A 23,761-nucleotide genomic window follows, 5' to 3' on the forward strand; every position below is an offset into this window, starting at 1 on the left:
AATCTATATGAATGAGAGAAGAATAACGTAATGGTTGTAAAAATAAATCGTTCTTTATGCAATTTTCACTGTTGTCATCGTACAAAGTTAGTCGTTAATAAATCATACAGACAAACACATATACGCAACCAAACCAAGCTGAACTGTGCTGAGCTGATCTGAGTCGTTCCTTCGACTGCATTTTATAATTTGACCCTGCTACTCGTGTGATGTAACAAGTTTACCAATCGTTTGATTTCATAATTCTTTAACCTCGATCGTATTAGCGTATTAGAAAGATAACATTATCGTTGGTTATTAACGAACATTTTATATATTTAACATAAAATCGCGCAAGTTTATTAATGCTTATTAGTGCTACTTCAACGTGGCAATATAAATCTTTGGTTTATCAAGTGGGCGAATAAAAATATCACATTCCATTATTCATACATTCATACATCTATCTATACCAACTGTAGAATTGTAGAAGTAGTAAAAAGTAGAAAAGAAGTAGTAGCCAACGTGTGGGCTATGTCAATTTTAACAACGTTAACAGCTCGACAAAGACACCCTTTGTCATCGTTCGTTTCTAATATCAAGAACTTGACACATTGTGAAGTCATTGGCAACATATCAAGAATCTTCTTGCTTCGTATGTAGAATATCGACCCGTTTCTTTCTTTCTCTCTCTCTTTTCTTTTTTCTTTCTTTCTTTTTCATTCACTCACTCACTCACTCTTCATCTTTATCATCATCCTCATCCTCTTCTTTTCCCGATGGTAGACATCCTCCGTCGACCATAATCAAATTAATGTCTCGTCAACGCCGTGTTTTTTATCCTATCTTTTACTAACTCAAACCCAGTCACCCACTATCAAACCAAAATTGAAAGAAACTTATGTCTCTTTATTGTGACCTTTTCTTTACGGTAATTTCGTTTAATTATATAATTAAAAGTGTTAGAATAATTGAACGCATTTATTAGTGTAATAGATAGCTACCATTTTGTCATATTCAGGATCATTAATTAACGTGTTAATCAAGATTAAGTGGAGATAAAAAGTTTTTAGAATGATTGTTCACGTGTTTAACATTAAACGTATCACGACTGGTCATTGAAAATTAAAAATAATCAATGTAAGCAATCGATGTAACATTACTTCAGTTCAAAATCGTTTTTCTGCATTATTGCTTTACTTTCAAAAAATTGTTTTTTTTTTATTATTTAATTATGTATTATAGATATTTAATTGATTATTATCTGCATTTAATCGTATAAAAGAATAATCATTATTTGATAAATTACAGTATTAATAGGTAGAACATAAAATGTGGGAAGGTTTAGTGTTAACGAGTCTTCGATAATACGTTCTCTGACCTCTGTACTTACAACTTAACTATATATATTTTATATATATAAATATATGGAATTTCATGTCAAGGATAACTCACTCGATACTGCGTCTTACTTATTAGACGATTTTTGTTCAATCACGGCAAGTCGAAACCAGTGCAAATCATGATAGACCGGTTCTAGTTTCCGTTCGTTCGAGATTATCATCTTTTCAAAGTTACCACCATGGTTCAATAAACCAAGATATTATCGTGAGAATTGTAAATTACAATAAGGGAAAGCCGTTTGATAACAACAAAGATTGAGAACGTCTTTAATAAATAAAATCAAATCGAATTGAAAATAGTTTGTATACAAAATATATATCTCGTAAATTATTATATTGTAAAACGACTTTTGTAATTTATGAAAAAAAAAATATTTAATTCTTGTTTAATATTATTTACAACATAATGATTAATTGTATTTTTGTGATTGTTTTAACAAGTATAGCGATTTATAAGAACGGTAGTTTGGCTTATAAGTAATAATTGGAAGGCTGTATATAAGGAGCCCGAGTAGCTCAGTCGGTAGAGCATCAGACTTTTAATCTGAGGGTCCAGGGTTCAAGTCCCTGTTCGGGCGAATCTTTTTTTTTTTTTTTCTTCACTTTTACATCTCTAACTCTTTTCTTATTCTTAACATTGCCATTAATTATTTAATTTTTATTATTTAATTTTTTTTTTATTATTATTTAATCATATTATTCTCCAATGTTTCGATGATAGAAATTAATTCTATGTTTTTCTATTCGATCCATTAATGTACTTTCTTCAACCCTTTTTTTCAAATTTACCACGATAAAAAGGAATACGAGCACAAATTACTTTCCAATCGGTCAACCAAATGGTAAATATCGTTAAGGCTAATGTATACGTCGCCATGGAATTTATCCTGAATTAATATGTCGTCGGATTACATTACTTATTGTTAAGGAAGAAAGGGAAAAAAAATAAGATAGAGAAAAATCATAATAAATTATAATAATAATAATAATATTGTTATACTTACGTAAGAGAATATTTCGATTGATAGTTAACAAGTTCTCTCGCATAACGCGTCAACGTTAATCGACAATTATTCATCATTTCTAAATGAAATTTTGAAAATGGTTTTATTTTTCTAACAACAACAAGAAAATTTTAAATATGTCAATAACATAATATTATTCCCTGATCGATAATATCGACGTTCATATTTTTCGATACGTCTCGTAACTCGATTCTCACGCACATGATTCACGTTTACAATGATAACATTCTCACTATATATATATATATATAATGAAATCCATTGGCGGAGTTTGCTTGACTACTATAGTAGATGGGATTCTCGTATGTAAGTTTATGAAAAGTAGGAAACATTTTCACAATTTTAATCATCATCATCATAATCATCGGGAGCGTTGTTTATTGTGAATTCGATAACGATTCGTAGAAAAGCAAGAATAATACTGGAATATCTTACACTTACACAATTATTATGCATTTATACATATGTGTATATGTGTGTCTCGTACGAGTTCTTGGCATTATGCGATCGTCGTCTACACAGACAGATAGACGGATAGACAAACAAATAGATAGAACAAGACATACACACGTTTGTGTACAGTTGTCGTATGACTTTCTTCGTCTTTTTGTCGCAAACAAACTCGCACAAGGAAACCTATTACACATAACGCGTGAAACACGATTTGCATATACATACTTATGTTAATGCAACTAACTTACCGGGGATATTTCACATCATTTCTCGACAAGAAAGTTGATTTTTTTAAAATATTATAAAATAAGAATTTTCGTTCTCCAATCGAACGTCTTCCAAACGTTTCGTTTATTCGTTTAATTAAAGTCGCACAATATTATATCTCTTATTTATTTATATTAATAAACATATGTACTGCGTGTTATTATAATAATGCTTCTATACGTTTTAATATTAGAAATTCAATTTATACCGATAAATCTATGAATATTTAATCGTTTGCTATCATATACATTGCTGAGTTATCTTCTTCAATTTATTTAAAAATAGGAAAAAAATAATAAAAAAACATATTTTATTTATTTCTTTTTTTTTCTTTTTTTCTTTCTTTCATAATATTTATTTTTTCAACGAAAGAAAGAAAAAATATAATATATATATATATATATAGATAAATAAATAAATAAATAAAAATACCATGAGGTGTTAAAGGGAAAGAAAGAAAGAAAGAAAATGAGCTATTTTTTTTTCATAAAAACTTACGTATGTCGGCACCGTTTCTTTTCACTTCTAATTTCGAAGTCTACCAACGGAATCTAATGGTGTATCTTCGAGCATGACACTGCCACAAATCTTCTTCCCTCTTTGTTTATATGATTCAGAAGACTTCCCGGGCTTGTCGGACTCCCACGTTTTTTCTCTTCTAACCGCGATGCTATATTCGACAATTTCTATTTCTTTTTTTTTTTGTTTCTTCTTCTTTTTACGAAATAAAAAATACCGAGCACATGTTAGCAGCAGAAGCAGCAGCAGCAAAAGCAACAGCATAGAAATTTTCGTGTGCCGGAAGACCTCTTCTTTTTCACGTAATAGACTCCTTTTTCTTTTCTACGCGGACGCACGTGTTTCCTTCATCTTTTCGTTTCATCTCTCTTTTATGTCTAATTGAAATGTTTTTTAAATCATCCGACCGACCGACCGACCGTTTAACATTTTTTTTCAAATTAATAATTTTAACAACAAACGTATGATATAATAAATTTCTACCTTTTCTTTCTTTTTTTGTTACATAAATTTTTTAACACGCGAATCTGTAATATATTAATATAATATTTATATATACGAAGAAACGAAAAAAAAAAATACTCAGTCAAAAAAATTCATTCTTTGGATATGACATAATAATAATAATAATAATAATAATACGTTATTGCATGTTTAGCCAAGAATAATAGAAAAGATCATCGAGGATGTAATACCGTGATTACTTAATTACATAGTGCCGAGATCAGGTGCAGATAATATAATACAACGTTGCAAATATGCTAAACGTTGTTAGCTCTTAAAAGGAGAATCTCGTTCTTGTCCTTGACAGAGAACGAACTATCGTGAATAATGCGGTACGTTGTCCTTGAAATCGAATACGATTCTCGATTCTACAATCTTATGCTATTCTATCTCAAGATTTGATCTACCTCTTACCTTGTTTTCTACATTTATCTTAAGATTAACAGCTACTCGTTGAATGCGTTCATTCGATTTTCATCTTTAAACGATAACTACGTCACGAATTATCGTTTAATTTTATTATTTTTTTTATTTTCTTGCGTCAACCAAAAAGGATAAATCTTTTGCTTTCTTTATATTTGTATAAACGAGTTAATCGATCGAGAATAAAAATTGATAATTATTAAAATGCAATTAAAACAAAGACACACACGTGGTATTAATAATCGCATTTGAAATTGATTTATTTGTAATATTTTCTAAGGTCAGGTAATGAAGCGTGCAATTAAATAATCGGAATGTGTAGGCTCAATTCTAACGTTGAGTCATGATAATTTTATCAGCGGATAAGAAATCGCCGTTTTTCTTCGTTCGCAAATGATTGGCTTACGTGGTTACGCTCACGCAATCGATCGACCGCTACCGACTTTGAATAATAATCTAAACGTTCAGTTTCTTTTCTTTTTTTCTTTCTTTATATATTTTCAAATTGCATCGCATCGAATCGCATCGTCGAGAATAAGAAGAAGAATAAGAAGAAGAAGAAGAAGAAGTGTTTCCTTTGATAAATCCTTACTAAAAAACTAGTATTTTTTAAACCACAACGACGTAATAATCATCGTCAACAATAACGAATAATAATACAACAAAACGAATACGTTCTTTTCTCTTCCTTTAACAAACCTAACCGATTATTTCCTCTTCTTCTTTTGGACTATACATTTACGTGTTCTTTGTTCCTTTAAACACCTTCCAACCAACTCTCGAGAATTATTTATAGACCGAAAAGAGAGATTCTGTAGTTTATACAATGCGCACGTGTATATGCAACGTGTGTGCGTGTCTCTTCTGTATATGTTGCAAAAAAAAAAGAAAAGAAGAAAAGGAAAAAAATAATCCGAGAGAGCCGAACGAGCGAGCGAGCACACAACGTTTCACCAATCGAATCTCAAGTCAAGTTTATTTATGAGTAGAGAGGTATTTAAACGAATCGGAGTAGTACTTCCTGGAAGACACTCCCCCAGCTGATTCTATTTAGTTCGAAACCTTGTATCGTTATTTACATTACGTCTTTTTATTTCTCTCTCTTTCTCTCTCTCTCCCTCTCTCACTCTCTTTTTCTCGTTATTCTATAAAGAGTTTATCTGATTCAAGTTTAAAAGCCAAGCAAACGTTTGGAATCGCTATTTAAATTCAAAGAAACGAAGATATTTATAAGCCAAAATGAACGACTTTAGATTTATTATTTGTCAATCAAACCTTACGAGTAATATTTATTAACATTTTGTATTATTATTATTATCATTTTCTTTTTCTTCTTCTTTTTTTTTCTTTTATATCAAGGAACAAATAATTTCGTGTTCTTTCGAATGATAGCCTGATATAAATATATTCTGAGGCATTCTGACAATTAATTTTGTCGGAGTATTTATAATTTTACAAAATATTTTGATTCTGTGATTTACGTTAGATATTCGAAAAGAATCTGTCCCAGTAATGAAAATTATTCATTCATGTGTATATTGCTTTAAACTATCGGTATATATTCTTGTGTAAGAACATTATGAATATAAAGTAAATGTGTTAACGTCTTTTAAAAACGTAATTCAAGTTGTTCATATTTGATATATTATATAACAACGATAGATCATTTCAAAATTTATCACGATATATTAGATTTTTATGGAAATCAGTATGCAACTATAAGCTTTTGACCGATAATGTGGGACTAATCGAATTCGATTTAATCCATGCCTTTTTCTTTTTCTCTCTCTCTCTCTCTCTCTCTCTCTCTCTCTCTCTCTCTCTCCATCGATAACGAGAGATAGTAACCAATGAGCATATAAGAAGAAAAATCCAGTCTTTACGAGGAGAGGAATTACGTAAGATATTACGTGAGATATGTGTAGAATGTGTAGAATGTGTTATGTATATATATATACATGATATACATATATATATTTATATATATGTATTTATGCATTATGTACCGTTTTAAGCTTTATTCTCATCGATTCATAATGAAGGATGTTTTTGTATTTACGATTCTAACGAAAGCCATAAAATGACTTCCGCTAGCGTAACTTCTGCTGTCTCTGTGGGGTTTTAACTTTATGAGCCATGACGATCGAAATTCGTCCGTATAGTAGACCATGTTTTTTTCCACTCGAAAAGAAGAAGAAAAAGAAGCGCTATCTTCTTCCTCTCGTTCCCACGGGTTTGATCTCTTTGTTCTTTCTATAAAATAAGGAAGTAGGAAGGGGAAAAGATTTTTACTACTTTTTTTTTCGAGGTAACGGGGGTGGTGTGAGGCACCGTATAAATGTTTACTAAAAAAAAAAAATCACGATTATACGCAAATGCGTATTGTTTTGACCGAAGACTTATAATTATTGTTATCCGTCGAATTTTCTTTTCTTTTTTATTTTTCAATGCGCAATTCAATTATTAAAAAGAAAACCACGAACGTACATATGCGTATAAATTTGTTGTAAAAGAATTGAACTATTTATTTCTTAAATATTGTACAAAAGAAATATTTAATTTAATTTCGAAGAAGAAACCTTTTCACATTTTCTTTTAATTTAAAGATATTTAAAAATGCAGGAATGTGTACTTTTATATACACAATATATAGATATTTCTTTTTTTTTTTTTATCGAATAAGATAATTTATTTATCCCGATAATTTTATTCCAATTTACAATTATTATTATTGTTATTATTATTATTATTATTATTATATTAGTAAGATAGTAATATCTTGATTCTCTCTCGTGAACGTTGCGATACTCTAGGCTCGTTCGTTCGTTCCTTCGTGTTCCTTCGTTCCTTCGTTCCAACATCCGAAGGGGGAGAGACCAAATTTAGAATCGAGGTGTATCTTGTCTCTTTCCGACCTTATGCTCTCGCACGTATGAATAGAACACGATTGATCTTTCTGCATCCCGTTGGTCGGGTCGACACCTTACTCTAACGAAATTTATTTTAAGAATCATCGGACAGCTGTAAAAATCGAACGATTTAAGACCAACCAACGAATCATTTTGCGAAACCTAACAACATTCTTATCCTCTGTTTTATAATAATATAATTAAGATCGAAAAACAAACAAAAAAGAAAAAAAAAAAGAAAAAAATAAATTCTTATCAAATTTATATACGAAAAAGATACAAAAAAGAACATGTGCTTATATTATATATCTCATTTTACCTCGAATCCAAGAATAAACGATATTTCCTATTGCGAAAGGGAAAAAAATCGGTGTTGTGATCTAACTAATGTTAGTAAGTAAGTAAAGGGGATAAAAAGATAAAACCGAGGGTTCTAAAAGTGGCACCGACGGCCCTGGTTTCCCTGGCATTGCTCGAGGGAATACACCGAGGTGAACGGAACAGCAGACTGCTCGGTGCCAGAGCCCGCACGAAACCCTCTCCCCCTCCCTTATCCCCTTGACTCCCTTCTTCTCCCCCGTTGAACCCCTCTCTTCTTACCCTCTTTATCGCCATCTCCATTTCCATCCTATTCTCTCTTTCTCTCTTTCTCTCTCTCTCTCTCTCTTTCTCTCTTTCTCTCTCTCTCTCTCTTCTTCTCTTTCTCTCTCTCTCTCTCTCTTTCTCTCTTTCTCTCTCTCTCTCTCTCTCTCTCACTCACTCACTCACTCACTTACACTCTCTCCTCTTAGATTCTCTTTTTTCTCCCCACTAACGTGTAACGATGCGAAATATACGTCGTCGACACAGAGAGAGAGAGAGAGAGAGAGAGAGAGAGACGATCGTGCTAAAGGGGAGTCAAACTCCCACCACCTTACGTAATCTCGTCGTATCACATGGGAGATCGCAACGAGATCCGCGAGGGCGGAATCAAGGCCGATAAAGTGAAGAAGAATATTAAAATAAAGAAAAAAAGAAATGTAAGAAAGAAAGAAAAAATAGGGGACTTGTTTTTTATTATTATTATTATTATTATTATTATTATTATTATTATTATTATATCTTCCATCGTATTACTTTTCTCTTCTTTGGGTATATAATTAATCTTATCGGTAATCTAGCAAGAAAAGTATTCTATCCCACATTAGAAATCCTTTCTAGATTTTCTTATTTCTTTTTCCGTTCTATCGAGGTAGAGGGGGGAACCAACAAAGTTGCTGCTCAAATCCACGTTCATCGACCACCAAACAACTCTTTCCAATTTCTTCTTTTTCTTCTTCTTCTTCTTCTTCCTTTTTTTCGTTCTATTTCTTTCTATGGAAACCTGTTTCCTTCGTAGAAATTGGGGAAAAAAAAGTAGAGAGAGAGAGTGAGAGAGAGAGAAAGAGAAAGATGAAGGACGGGAATCGAGCTTGTCCGATAATAGAACGTGAGACAGCATTCGAATCTAATTTGGATGCGCACGTTGCTGCTCCCTATCGTTTGACTCTTACAAACATATGTGAAAAAAGAGTGAGGGGGAGAGAGAGAGAGAGAGAGAGAGAGAGAGAGAGAAACGACCTAGATACAAGTTGCAAATACCTATACCCTATACCTGTAGTTACTTTATTTATTTTGCTGCACTGTGCGTCCTGCACACGTTCGTTCATCGAATGTGTTGTGCAAGAATGGGGAAAAGAGAATTGGAAAAGTGGAAAGAAAAGCACGAATAATAAATATCGTCGATTATCTTTCTATTTTTTTTTTCTTCTTTGTTTTCTTATTTTATTTTTTATTTCTTTTTTATCGTGTCTCGATATCGTGAGTCTTATTCTAGGGGTGAAGCGGGGGCCAGTGAGGGGGAGAAAAATAAGAGCGATAAAAACAAGGAGAAAGAAAAAAAAAGAGAAAAAAATAAATAAAAGTTTCTCGGTATTATTATCTCGAGTTTCTTTACGAACTTGTGTTGTTTGTTGCTTGAAAAGCAAATTAGGCGGACTCAATGACGTTTTAATCAAGATACGCCCGAGCTCGTACAAATGCACGATTATTTTAATAACTTGTGAAAGAAGGCTTTGTCTGTCTCTCTTTTTATTTTATGTTTGCGTACGCGCGCGCGCGCGCGCGCCTGCACACGCGCTTTCTGTTAATTTATGATAATCTAACTGACATAATCAACGAACGGTAAAATATTGTTTTTCGTTATTTTAATTTTATTTGAAAAAGGAAAAATTTTTAGTAGGCTACGTTAAAAAATTTCGATTTGTGTTTAAACAATAAATATGTTTTTTTTATACGTTATATTATTAGGTCGAGTCTTAAGTAACTTCCGACGCAGCTATGTTGAATCTATTATTCAAATTCTCCTGCCACGAGTTACCAATACAACAAGTTTTTGATTTCATTAGTTATACGAGGTTTCCGTTAGTCTTTCGTCAACAACTTTGTATTATACACGTTATAGTAAACTGCTTCTTTATCCTCTGAGATGGAGAGTCAAAAAGTACATATTCGTCATGTGATGCTTTGGGAATTTAAACAAGGCAATAGTGCTAAGGAGACAGCCGATAAAATATGCAGAGTATATGGTAAAGGATTGATAACTAATCGGGCAGTTAGTAATTGGTTCGTAAAATTCCGTTCTGGAGATATGACTTTAAAAGACAAACCGAGGTCGGGACGTCCTACCATCCTCAACAACGACCTTTTAAAGGCAGTATTCGAGCAAGATCCACGTCAATCGACAAGATATATAGCAGAAAGGTTGAATACATCGCAATCAACCGTTATCTGCCAACTGGAGAAATTAGAGAATCGTCAATCGCAAAAATGTCATCCTTCTGCACGACAATGCGCGACCACATACAGCAAAGGTGACTCGAGACCAAATTTTTGAGCTTGGAAGATCTGTTTTACCACATCCTCCTTACTCCCAGGATCTTGCCCCGACATACTACCACCTTTTCTGTTCCCTACAAAATTTTTTCAATGGAAAAACTTTCAATTCTGAAGAGCAAATCACGCAGGCTGCCGAAAACTTCTTCCAGTCCAAACCAGCCACATTTTACAAGGAAGGAATTTATAAACTGCCAAGAAGATGGGAAAAGGTTATAGATAACGGTGGTGAATACGGAATAAATTAATGTAATTTTTTTATTTAATGAGAGCAAGATAAATATCTGATAAAGAAACGGAAGATACTTATGACTCAACCTAATATATATATTCGACAGGAGTTATTTGTACTCTCGTTCCGGCACAAATCATTGTATTTTCTTTCTTCTTTTATTTTTTGTTTGAAACAGGTTAAAAAAAATATATATATAAAGTAAGATCTTTACGATCTTTCGATTTACAATCGATGTGCGTTGTCACGTTTCGAGGTAGAAATTTGCAAGAAAGAAGAAAGTAAAAAAAACAGGTCGACAGAGTTTATCGACTCTAGGGGGGCGGAATATTCCTTCCTTCTTTCCTTCCTTCCTCCCTCCCTCCTTTTCCTTCTCCTCTTCCTCCTCTTATTCCTCTTATTCCTCGATTACGTATTTTTCTTTCTATTTATTTTATCTACTTCTTCGAATTCGAGTTACTAGATATCGTTCCTACGTCCTTGAGAAAAATTTCTCTTTCGTTCGAATCCTCCGTGACGACTAAATGGAATCTCCTCCTCGTGGGAGGTTATCTACGTTTGAAAGTGTCAAATATGTTGCATCATTTAAAATGTGACTAAGAAAAAACAAATAAGAAGAAAGAATACATTAGAAACAACTTATTTTTTTCCTCTTTTTTTTCCCCTCACATACTATTGAGACGTTATTAAATTTCGTTCTCTTATCTTTCTTTCGATCGCGAATAAATACGTTCACACCTGGCATGTTTGCTTGCTTGTTTGCTTCCTTTTTTATTTTCGCATGTAATTATTAGATAAAGTTGCGAATGCATAATATGATGTAAAAATAAAAAAGTACAGAAAAAAAGTAAAATAAGGGAGGAGGAAAAGAAAAGAAAAGAATGAAGAAGTAAAAAAATGAAAAGAAAGAGAAAGAGAGAGAAGGAGGGGGTGGGGTAGGATAGGATGTGTCGAGAGGTAGCAAAGTCAAGGAAAATTGTAATTAACCATTGTTAATAATTCGAACTATTGTCAACATTTGCGGTCAAACTAGATTTCGAAGAACCTTGCAATTCTTATCGCCTAGCTCGCACATCGTGAGCGCGAACTATGACTAATTAAACCTGAACGGAAAAATAATGTCTATACGACTCATGTTGTCACCTTGAACAAATATTTTTCGTTCTCATACCGAGTGGAAATTTTCACATATTTCGCTAATAACATTTAAAAGAATTTTTCGTTTTTTACTTCTTCGTTTATTTCTTTTTTCTTTGTTTTCTTGTAATTATACAATAATATAATATATTCTTTTAATTTTATTATTCCTTTTTCCTTTCATTCTTATGAGCAACGATTTTAAAGAAACGTATAAAAATTAGAATAGAAAAAAATAAAAAAATAAAAAAGATATCACACGCCAAGGGGGTAATTGCTTGTTTTATCTCATCAGCCGTATAATGTCGTCGAAGATTGGTATTTTTTTTTTTTTAATGTCCCAAGTACCTACCTAATCTGTTTCTTACAATTAGATTCGCGCTCGTATGAGTAATAATGATAATCCTTCGTATTATCGTTTATCTTCTTTCTCTCTTTTTTGTTTTTCTTTCTTTTTTGTTTTCGCAACTCAGCGAGTAGCAAAATAATTTTTCTCGTGTTAGATAATGAATAATGATGTTCAAATTTTGATTGATAATTTCGTCATCCTAAGAGACAAATATTTTCCTTTTTCTTACGAACGATGATGAAATAATGCAGAAATCGAGAATGCCGTTTAAAAATCGCTTATTACATTCGGTCTTAATTTACAAATCGTGATTATTACAAAACGTTTGCACTCCAACACCGCCCCTCCCCGTTTGTTCTGTCCGAAGCGTATCACCGAAATTTTCCCGTACGGAACATTTATGCAAATGTGTGAATTAATTATTTGGGGAGGATTTTTCGGTTCTCCTATTAAACTCGCGGAAATCAAATTTCGATAAAAAGAACACACAAATGAAACCGGAAACGTGTCACGGATGGGAAGCAAGATTGGGGACGGGAAGAAAAATGCAACGCGAATCGATCAGATAAGAATTCTTTGTAAAATTATTATAAACGGAAGTAACGCGTTTCCGTGGTACACAAAAAGCATCCACGAAAAATATTTTTTTGCCTAATTAAATTTACTTCTTCTTTTTTTTTGTATTTTAACATTCGAGAAAGTTTGTCTTTTAATGTTAAAATGAAAAAAAGAAAACAATTAAAATTAAATAATATATAATGTAATATTAATCGTTATATAATATAAAAAATATGTTATATATAATATATTAATCAAATATATTTAAATAAAATATTGAATACGTGGGGATGGGTTAACCAACATTGGCTTACGTTATTTTTCATATAATTTGGACACTTAACACATTATTATCGTATGAAAAACGATTTGTGATAATCATTTTTTATTATGTTGATATACGATTTTGGTTGGATCTTCTCATCCACGTTAGGTTACCGTAACGTTACGCTACAGTTGGCTATTTATAAGCACGAGCTCGTTCCGAATATCGCGCATTCTAGCGCATAATCCGTTAGCTTCAGTTACTTCCCCAAAGGAACAAAGAAAGGTCGGTAAACTGGGAGAAAAAGAGAGAGATAGAGAGAGAGAGAGAGAAAGAAAAGGAAAAGGTACACGTGTAATTTTGTTATTCGTATCATTTCTATAATAAGTTGCATCATTGTGTCTTTTTTTGCTTGTTCTTTTTCTTCTTTTTCTTTAAACTACACTTTATCGTATTACACATTAGTGATTCATACTAAGGTTTATCATCTTTTTTAATGAATACATTGCGTATATGTACTACTTGATCACAAGTTCGATCAAATACACTTGTAGTAATGATATATATATACTTGAACATTTTACGTACGTATGCGTGTATATACATATATATGTGGGTTTATATAGATGAGAGTGAACACGCTCGTCTAAGGAAATAATTAATTAACGATAAAAACCACAGGTGGCTGTCCAGCAAATAAGCAACCGTCATCGATCGTCTAGACTTCGTGTTTTCTACTCGTTCCTTTTATATCGATTTCATAGTTTGGTAGAAAGAAAGTAGGTTCTCTCTCTCTCTCTCTCTCTATCTCTCTATCTATCTTCTTTTACTATATCGAGAATAGTTAAAGTTTGAAAGAGAGTTGTTTAATAGGCGGCCTTTTTCTCTAGGGGATTTTAATAAAAGGGAGAGTAAAAAGGAAACTTTGTCCCCCTTTCTCTCTTTCTTTTTTTTTTTGCTTTACTCCCTTCTTCTGTCCCTCTTTATACCTTCTCAGATGATCCGTAGAATTTTCCAGCATGGTTCAAACGAAAATGAGATCCCTTGGAAAGTTTACCTGAGAAAATGAAAGGAACGTTCGTTTTACGTGTCTAGTCCTTGCTTTTCCTTCCCCCCCAAAAAAAAAAGATCAAAAAGAAACTGTTTCTTCGGAAAATTTATGAAAATCCTTCAAACTGTATCTTCTCTTTCGTATTTCTTCGGAAAAAGATAGAAGAGAAATAGATTTAGAACGGTCACGATAAGGGATACTCGTAGATACAATGAATTCCTTCCATAAATTTATCTTTTCTTCCGTTCTAGTTTTTCTGTTGAAATTTGTTCTTTGCTTTTGGGTCCATATATTTATGCATATTATTTATTTTTCTCTTTTTTTTTTTTTTTTTTTTATCAATTTAACACGTGGATAAAATTATTTTGTAAATAATTATCATCTGTGGACGAATGGTGGTGATAATGATAATGATAATGATGAAAATGATGGTAGTGCTTATATATTCGATTTGTTAGTTCAAAACAAACCTAATAAAAGTGACTTTAAACGTTTCGCTTATAATCTAAGGTTTCTACCGGGTCGAATTTTACGAAGAACGTTCTCTTTTGTTACCATGCGTGCAGATACCACACGTGTCGTAAGTGTACACACACACACGCGTATATATTTATACAATGTGTTGTATAACCAACGTTAAATTGTAATCTTTTATTGCGCAAGAACGTATTCGATTAGGCTACTATACGTACCTTACATAAATACACATTTACGTGCAGGTGTATATTGGATTACGTAAGATAATTTTCAAATTAACTCGAACAAGTCATTCGGTCATACATTTATGTATGTGTGTACGCATGTATGTATGTATAGATTTTTCAAAATCTTAAAATATTTCCGATCAAATGAAATATAAACTATCATATAACGTATCTTAATGATAAACTTGTACTCGTGTACATCTGGAAGAAATTTATTCAGGTATTGTTACTACTTTTTTTGTTTTCCTTCTTTTTGTTCAAAATTTTACGGAACATCAGTATAATCGAGATAAATAAATTATGTAAATCTAACTGATGAGAGTAAAATTTGATGAGATCGAGTGAGATGAAAGTGCAGTGAACTCTTCTCGGTTAAATAGGGACGAAGATCCGTTAAAGAAAGAAATCGTTGAGGACCCTTCATGCTAAAGGGTGGGGAAGGAAGGGAAAGGAAAGGAAGAACGGGCCAACATAATGATTACGACTCTCCTCGACTACTGTTGGATTTCATCGAGTATAAATTCGAACGGATAGGGAGTTGAATAGGATCAAGGGATGGTGAGAGAGAGAGAGAAAGAGAGAAATAAAAAAAAGAAAGAAAGAAAGAAAGAAAAGAGAAAGAGAAAGAGAAAGAGAGAGAGATGAATAAACATTCTTTACATAAAATATATAGGCCACGTTACAGTAAACGAATAAAATTTCTCTCTCGAGAAATAAGTATAATGTACACATATCGTTTATGTTCAGTTAGAAATTACGTATCAACATTTATGCTAATCTGAGTTATTGTTAGTCAAACAAATTTTTAATAAGTAATATCGAGATTTCGAATAAAAATACGCCCTTCATTAATTCTTTTCCACGCTACTATTGATTCTTTTTAAATTAAAAAAAAAAAATACTTTGTGAAAAATGAAAAAAAGCAATTTAAGCTTACTTTAATCTAAAAGCGTGATTAGTGACTTATGGTTGAATATAAACGAATATATAAATAAATATTTATGCATTAAAGATAATATATCTTTTCTTTTTCATTTATATTAATGAAATACACGCAGAGTTATTGGTAACCAAAGAGAAAGGTTTACAGTTTATTATACAATTGGATAATTGTTTCTTACGTCTTATGATTGCTTGTCGATATTTTTATTCTTCTTCTTTTTTATTATATTATTCATTATTATTATTATTATTATTAGTATTATTATTATTATTATCTTATTATAATTATAATTATTGAAAACGACATGTACAGAAGTTTTATCGCAAAACAAACACATATGCCACACTCGTTTATAAGTCGCGTGTTATCTCATCTCTACATACATATATATATATATATATATGTTAGATATGTAGAGCACATATGAGTCATGAACATAGTAATGAGAGAAGAACAAAGAAACATAACTAATGCATTCAATGAGACGTGCATACATACGTGTATCTACATACGGGTTGTTGGCTCGATCGCGATTCTTATCCGACATTTAGCCGAAAAAATAGAAGAACATTACGCACGATTAGGTCCTATCTATAGTCTCTTTTATGGTTTATTTCAAGTAGCTGACGAAACTTGCTTCCGCGTTGCATCAGGCTTAACGATAATATAAATACCGTTGTTGTATACCGATCGTTAATATATTGATGAATCTTTTTGTTTTATAATCTATTCTTTTATCTTCTTTTTTTTATTCTTTTAAAATACCCAAATCTGACGACTGTTAATTAAATAACATTGATATATTCGTTACGTAAAATCGTCTATGAGAATGTATATACATACATATTATATACATATGTACGTACATAATAATATATAGAAAATTGTTTTCGCGTATATACTCACGCGACATTTGTCCTTTTGCTTGCTATAAGAAAAGAAAGAAAAAAATATTCGTGTTTTCGAAAAATGCTACTTTATATTCGACTTATCGAGAATTTCTTTGTTGTTTTTTTCTTTTTCTTTATTAATTTGTTTTGTTTTTTGCTTGTTTTGTTATCTCGCATAATTTACTTAAACGTAAAAATAAGTCGACTCGATAAGAGAAAATTTGTTTAAATCTCACGTAGGCAACCACCTACCTCTACCCTCCTACCCGTCCATCACTCCACCACCCCACCCTACCTCCAATTTACCCCCCTCCGCGTTAAAGTATCGTTTCTAGTTTCGCATTGAGCGAACGTGTGTACAAAGGAAATAACTTGCTCCTTCTCCTTGAAAAATATTCCATCTGCGTTTCTTTTTATGAAACAACTCGGAAGGGTCCTTGGCACCCTCCTCCCTAACCCCACCTCACCCTTTTTCCCCGAGAGTGATCCTCCTTCACCACAAGAGACTTTAAAACTCGACACCGAGGAGAAATACACTTGGAGGAATTTTTTCGCTCGTTTCTACTCCGCTAGTCGTGTTTCGAACGTACCATACGTAATACGTGTATATATATATATATATATATATATATATATATATATATATATATATTGTATACATATGTATATATGTATACGTGTATATAAGTTTGCCGTAACATTCGAAGAGGGTGAAAATAAGACCATAAAACTGTAAGCAACTGTAGGTACGACGACTACGACGCTACGACGACGACGGGGGTACAGGTTCGGGTGAAACAGAAAAAGGAGAACGATTTTATTGCATTTGGCCAAAAAACTTGGTGTATCTTGAGCTTGTTTACGAACGCTTGTTTACGCCGAAATATAAGCGAGTGGATGCCTCGTAATGCTTCGCAGATAACTCTACGAGTGTGCATTTCTCAAGCTTCAAGGTGGTGCTGGTAGTGGTGGGTCGTGTTTATTTTTCTGTATTTCTTTTTTTTTTGTTTTTTTGTTTTGTGCTATTACTTTTCTTTTCCTTTTATATTTATTTTCGAGCATCGAGAAGATTTGCCAATTTACGTCATCGAAGCTTGGCACGGTACCAAAATATTTTCTTCTCGGTGTCGTAATCGTTTGTACGATCTATTCCAATGGGGTCAATTATTCCCCCTCCCCCCATGGATTTTGCGCTTTATATTTTCTTCTGTAGATTTATCAAAGAGAAAAAGAGAAAGAGAGAAAAGAAATGATACGAAGGTGTAAGAGAAGCTTTAGCTTTTTTATTTTTTAGATTTTTGTGAAGATACCGCGCGGTTTTATTACCACAAGCAAGTTTTATCAAATATCGTCCTATATCTGTGAAATATATCATTAACGATAACAGCGTTCTTCCGTTGTTCACTATTACCATGATATCGTTTTGCGTGTACCTGATTCTCTCCACGCAAGGACGTTCTGATAAGAAAAAGGTTTTGATGATAGACAATTATATATTGTATCTATATATATTAGACTGTGCCAATAAATCGACTATTTTTTTTTTTTCGGTCCCATATCAAAATTTCGTTGAGAGTGACGAAAAAAAAATTGTGTCAAAATTTGAGCCCTCTATCTTCATTTTTCAGTTAGCGCTCGCTAAAATAAGAATTTTCGCCAAAAAAAGTTTTTTTCACTTATTTTTTGGTTATAGACAATTCAATATACCAAACTATTAAAAAACCCTTGGTTGGTTTTGTAGGAAATTAAATTCTCTACAAAGATGATTTTTATCGAACTTAAAAAGTCAACAGCTTTTTTTTATAGATTAAATTACATTTCGTTCTATAATTTTCATTTTAATATTGATGAACACTTATTAAACTACTTCCTAACGAAAGAACATACTAATGCAATTTTTCTAGGAATATTTATGATCTAAAAAAATAGTTTTTATGCCGTAATGAATGTAAATACTGTTGAGTAATTATATTCTTTACTTTTAAAATAATGAATTACATGTCAATTCTATTTTTTGTTTTTCACCTTATTGATTCACACAAAATTCGGTGAAATTTTTCTGTTACAGTGAGAATTGCACAAACCTATGATTGTATAAAGATCATTTATTTTAATAGAATAGAAACATTATATAATTATGATATAATTAGATATAAACATAATATAATTATGATAGACACACAAAACAAGAAGATTTAAAATCATTCGGCGCTCAAAAGATATAAGTGATTTTGTTACTCAAAGTCGATGGTTTTATTCGAGAAGTTCGGTTTATCTACAAGTTTTCTTGATTTACCTGTAGATCAATGGGAATTCGATGACGAGTACCAGGCTTCTTTAAAAATTGTTCGATCGATAAAAGTTGTAAATGATATTGCCGAAAGAGCTGTAGCGTTAATTGATAAATATCTGATAGTTTCACTTGTGATGAAGAACAAAAACAGTTTTATTACAAGTTGTTGCTGAGCATCGCAAAAAATATCCCAATTGTAACAAAACGAAATTTATGTGAGTAATATGTTTACTCGAATCTCATAACTGATTTTAAAATAATTCAAGTAAAGATTATTAGTTTCATTTATATAACAATATTAAAAGTGTGTCTATCATAATATTATATGTTTATTTAAAAAAATGTAAGCTCTTTACAACTAGTAAAACATATGAATAAAGACAATAATAAAGATTAGCATATCATTTTTTAATTTATTAAAATTTTTTAAGATATTTCGTTTTTAGTAATTATCATTTCTATTAAAATACTAATGATTTTTTATACAATCATAGGTTTGTGCAATTCTCACTGTAAACAGAAAAATTTCACCGAATTTTGTGTGAATCAATAAGGTGTGAAAAACAAAAAAAAATAGAATTGACATGTAATTCATTATTTTAAAGTAAAGAATTAAATTACTCAACAGTATTTACATTCTTACGGCATAAAAACTATTTTTTAGATCATAAATATTCCTAGAAAAATTGCATTAGTATGTTCTTTCGTTAGGAAGTAGTTTAATAAGTGTTCATCAATAATTAAAAATGAAAATATAGAACGAAATGTAATTTAATCAGCTATAAAAAAAAAGCTGTTGACTTTTTAATTTCGATAAAATCATCTTTGTAGAGAATTTAATTTCCTACAAAACCATACCAAGGGTTTTTTAATATTGGTATATTGAATTGTCTAAACCAAAAATAAGTGAAAAAAACTTTTTTTGGCGAAAATTCTATTTTAGCGAGCGCTAACTGAAAAATGAAGATAGGGCTCAAATTTTGACACAATTTTTTTTTCGTCACTCTCAACGAAATTTTGATATGGGACCGAAAAAAAAAAAATAGTCGATTTATTTGGCACAGTCTCATATATATATTATATATATATATTTTTTTTATTATTATTTTTATCTTTTCTCTTTTATTTATTTCTTTTTCATGTAAGGATCTCTTACCAACCGCGGAAGACAATACTTTTCGATCTATCTCGAAAAATATTCACTTTTAATTCACTTCCTTCGCATATACTATTTTCATCTCGTGATAATTCCGAGTATATACAACTTTTATGTACATTTTCAACCCATATAGATATAATGCATTAGCATGTGCGCGCCTTTTCTTTCTTTTTTTTTCTTTTCGATAAGAAATCCGAATCGATTTACTTCGTAAACATCGTTATCTTTCGCAATCCTCGACTTTGAGTTTGAACGAGCTAAAGAGATTGGTTTTGTCACGTGGAGAGGGAGGGTGCTTATTGCAACGCTCGTTATCATCCCTTTAAAATTCCGTAAACAATCTAATCAATTCCACGTGACATTAGAAACGTCTAAATAATTAATATCGAACGACGGAAATGAGAGTGAGTAGTAATATCAATTTCAATCTTATTATCTTTTCTTTTTTTTCTAACTTTTATCTTCTTCACGTCGCTTAATTGTTAACAGTCGTGTCTTAAAAGGGGTAAAATTTGTAGTCAAGATACCGTGAAAAAAATCGCGAAAGCGAAAAGAAAACGCTTCGATGGGAATTAAAAGATCTAACAACGCGATAATCTTATATTATACAGAAACGAACATTATTTTTTAAGGTATTATTAACCATCCTGCTTGTTCGAAACATCGATCTCAAAACAGTTCGTTATCGGTTAGATCTTTATTTCTTCAAATCTTTCATCTCTCGCTATCGAGTAAGGGAAAACAAGTAATAAAAGTATATAGAACCAAGCGATTATACCTGTAACTCATATGCTATAACCGTTTGCGTGCGTGCACGCATACTTACACCGTATTTTCACCGGGTTAATTGTCGCACACCAATATTTACACATGCAATTGTTTACTCTGACTTTTTTCAAATTGCCTTCGTTATCGATAAGCTTATTTGGTAACATATATGTGTACATACGTACTTATGTATATATAAATATTCTCTTCAGAATTCTTATTTTTATCTATTTCGTATTGTTTTTTTTTTCACGGTCGAATGTTTAACACGTTTACGCCGGGACCGATTTTCATATTTAGCTTGGGACAGTCGTGTGTGACCCACCTGTAATGCACGCCGGCGTGAACGTGTTAAAGTTTGAAAGTAATCCTTTTTATAATTTAACATAATACTTTAAGGATGAAAAAAAAAAAAAAAAAAAAAATTATAACTTGGAGGCGCCGGGCATCGATCCCGGTACCTCTCGCAGGCTAAGCGAGCGCTCTACCATCTGAGCTACGCCCCCAATATGTTCACATTTGTAATCTGATCAATCTTACCTAGATAAATAATCCTATCTATTTGTTAGACTCAACTTTGATTAATTTCTCACGCGGCACACGTAAACATAATTAATTAATAAAATTATGACATTAATGAACGGAATGTATATTTCAGAGAAATAAAAATAATAAAAAAAAGAAATAACATATTTAATGCCAATCTCGAAGACACATTATTTTAAAATATCTTCTTACATTTTGTTCGTCATTAAATCGAAAATATTTAGTTAAGATTACTATGCTGTTATTGAGAGAGAGACGATGTCTCTATTATAATAGTTCAATTTTAATTTCGCTGATAATGCTTATCATTTTCAAATAGAATCCTTTTTAAATCGGTGTCAGATCGTTGCACTTAGCAACTAGTAGTTGGACGGAAATGACGTAACAGTCGCGGTGCAGCTGTGCTCTTTTACGTTATACATCGAATATGGCGTGACTTTCTTTTTCAACGTTTTACGCTGACCCTAAGTCCAACTCCGGCTTAGTTTTGCTTTTATGTGTATATAACAGCACAACAGTAATAATATTATAATAATATAATAATAATAATAATAATAATATCGTATATCCAATTGTAAGTGCAAATACATTCATAGATTGAATGTTTAAATCGATTCTCAGAAAATTTCTTTATTCTATACACCGCACAGTTGTTTTATTCATGAACGATAATATATTTGAATAAATAATTTTTAAAAAAATCATGCGCGATTGTTGAACAAAATTCATATTAAATACGATATCATTTTTTTCTTATCGAGACTAATTATCGTTCGTAACTTTTCGATTTTCTTCCAATTATATGATCTATCAATCATTTTCTATGAAAGGTACAAATATATCTTTTGACACTTAAACTTCCTGTAACATCGACTACGAGCGCTTCAGTCATAAATCTTAACGACAAATTCGTGAGCCTTTTTATACTTGAGAAAGTGTCGTCTCTTGTTATCAACAATTCTGACTCATAGTTATATATATATGTAAAACAATTTAACGTTGAAACTATCTAAAACAGTTAAAATAAATTTCCGTTATTATTTTATTTTATATTGTTTTATTTTTCAGAACAAATATGTACAATATCATGAATATATTTTTAGTTAACGATATATCGTTTTAATTCGAATTAACATTGTATAAAAAAATCATAAAAAAATTTATGAATAAAGATTGATATTGTTCGCATTACGTATTTTATTAATAGCCAAGTTAACTGATCTGAATTCTACCAGATGTGTACCAATTTCTCTACGCATACCATTAATTGTTTGTAATAGTTCTAGTTTTTTAATATGGTTTCAAGTGTCTTCATCGTCATCGTCATCGTCATCGTCACCGTCATCATTGATTATACAAATCATTTATAATCCCACGTGTATTGCTTTTTCATCATTCTCGATATTTATGACTAAAGCAAAGATAAGACGGAATAATGAGAAATAAAAATAACAAACTTTGTATTTGGTTCACGTCAGAGACCATGAAAAACGTAATTGTTTTTTCCAATAAACTGAGAAACAACTCTTCATCGGTTTGCAACACGATTGATTAATTCGTCATACATCCATCCATATCGTTCACAAAGTTTTAATACGTCGGTTTAAGCGCGATAATGTTTTTCATTTTCCTTTGTGTTTTTTTCTTTTTTTTTTTTTATTTGTCCGAGAAATTACGCAAGAGAACAACTCTTTCCTTCCTTCCTTCCTTCCTTCCATCCATCCTTTCTTCTTTCCTTCTTTTCTTCGATCGTCTCCCTCCGCCTCCCCCACCCTTCTTTTGCAAGTTGCAAGAAAACCTGTCTCCTCAAGGCTCTCTCGCTTTTTCTCTTTGTCAACAACAGTTGCTGCTGCGTCCACTTATGAATAATTTTCCGATTCGATGTTACACACTATCTGTCATCTCTCTTTTTTCATCAACGTTATATTGTGTTATCGCTAACATTATTTTTATTTCTCTCTTATTTTGTACGTAATTTTATTTTTTATTTATGTTTCTTTCCTCCTTTCAGTCAAACTTATTTTTTATAAGATTTTTTTTAAACGTATATACACATATTTTATGAACTTTGGTATTTCTCTCTCCGTCTCTCTCTCTCTCTCTCTCTCTCTCTCTCTCTCTCTCTCTCATGTACATGTATCTATCTTTCTCACGTCGTTCTTTGTTCTTTGTCATTCTCCAAGAATGAGGAAAAGAAAAAGAAAGGGGAGAACAATAGAACAAAACGACAGGTGTCTTATTTTTAACGATGATTCTCTTCTTCTTCCTCTCTTCCTCCTTCATCCGCGATCGTCGTCCCCTATCACGAGAGCACCAGCCCGACTTACTTATTTTCTTTCTACGGTAAATAAAGTCGCGTGGTTGCTTGCTTGTTTTTTACGTAATCGAATCCATCTTGTTGTTTCTCGGGTAGTGGAAAATTGTTCGTATTCTTGACTACTACGTTTGGCTTTATAAAGGAAACGATTTAT

At 31.7% G+C, this 23,761-nt stretch overlaps 1 protein-coding gene and 2 non-coding genes across 3 annotated transcripts in view; 2 read left to right on the forward strand and 1 right to left on the reverse strand.

Annotated features, from left to right (window-relative positions):
* Nucleotides 1–23,761, forward strand: part of LOC122519895 — a 95,210-nt gene that overhangs the window by 49,258 nt on the left and 22,191 nt on the right. The gene's annotated exons all lie outside the window — the stretch shown is intronic.
* On the forward strand, nt 1,888–1,960 carry Trnak-uuu. The gene has a single exon. It is a non-coding gene; the product is annotated as a tRNA-Lys (tRNA).
* Trnaa-agc lies at nt 21,178–21,250 on the reverse strand. Its single transcript has one exon. It is a non-coding gene; the product is annotated as a tRNA-Ala (tRNA).

Source organism: Polistes fuscatus, unplaced genomic scaffold (assembly GCF_010416935.1).
Source record: "Polistes fuscatus isolate 324 unplaced genomic scaffold, CU_Pfus_HIC Scaffold3, whole genome shotgun sequence".
NCBI lineage: Eukaryota > Metazoa > Arthropoda > Insecta > Hymenoptera > Vespidae > Polistes > Polistes fuscatus.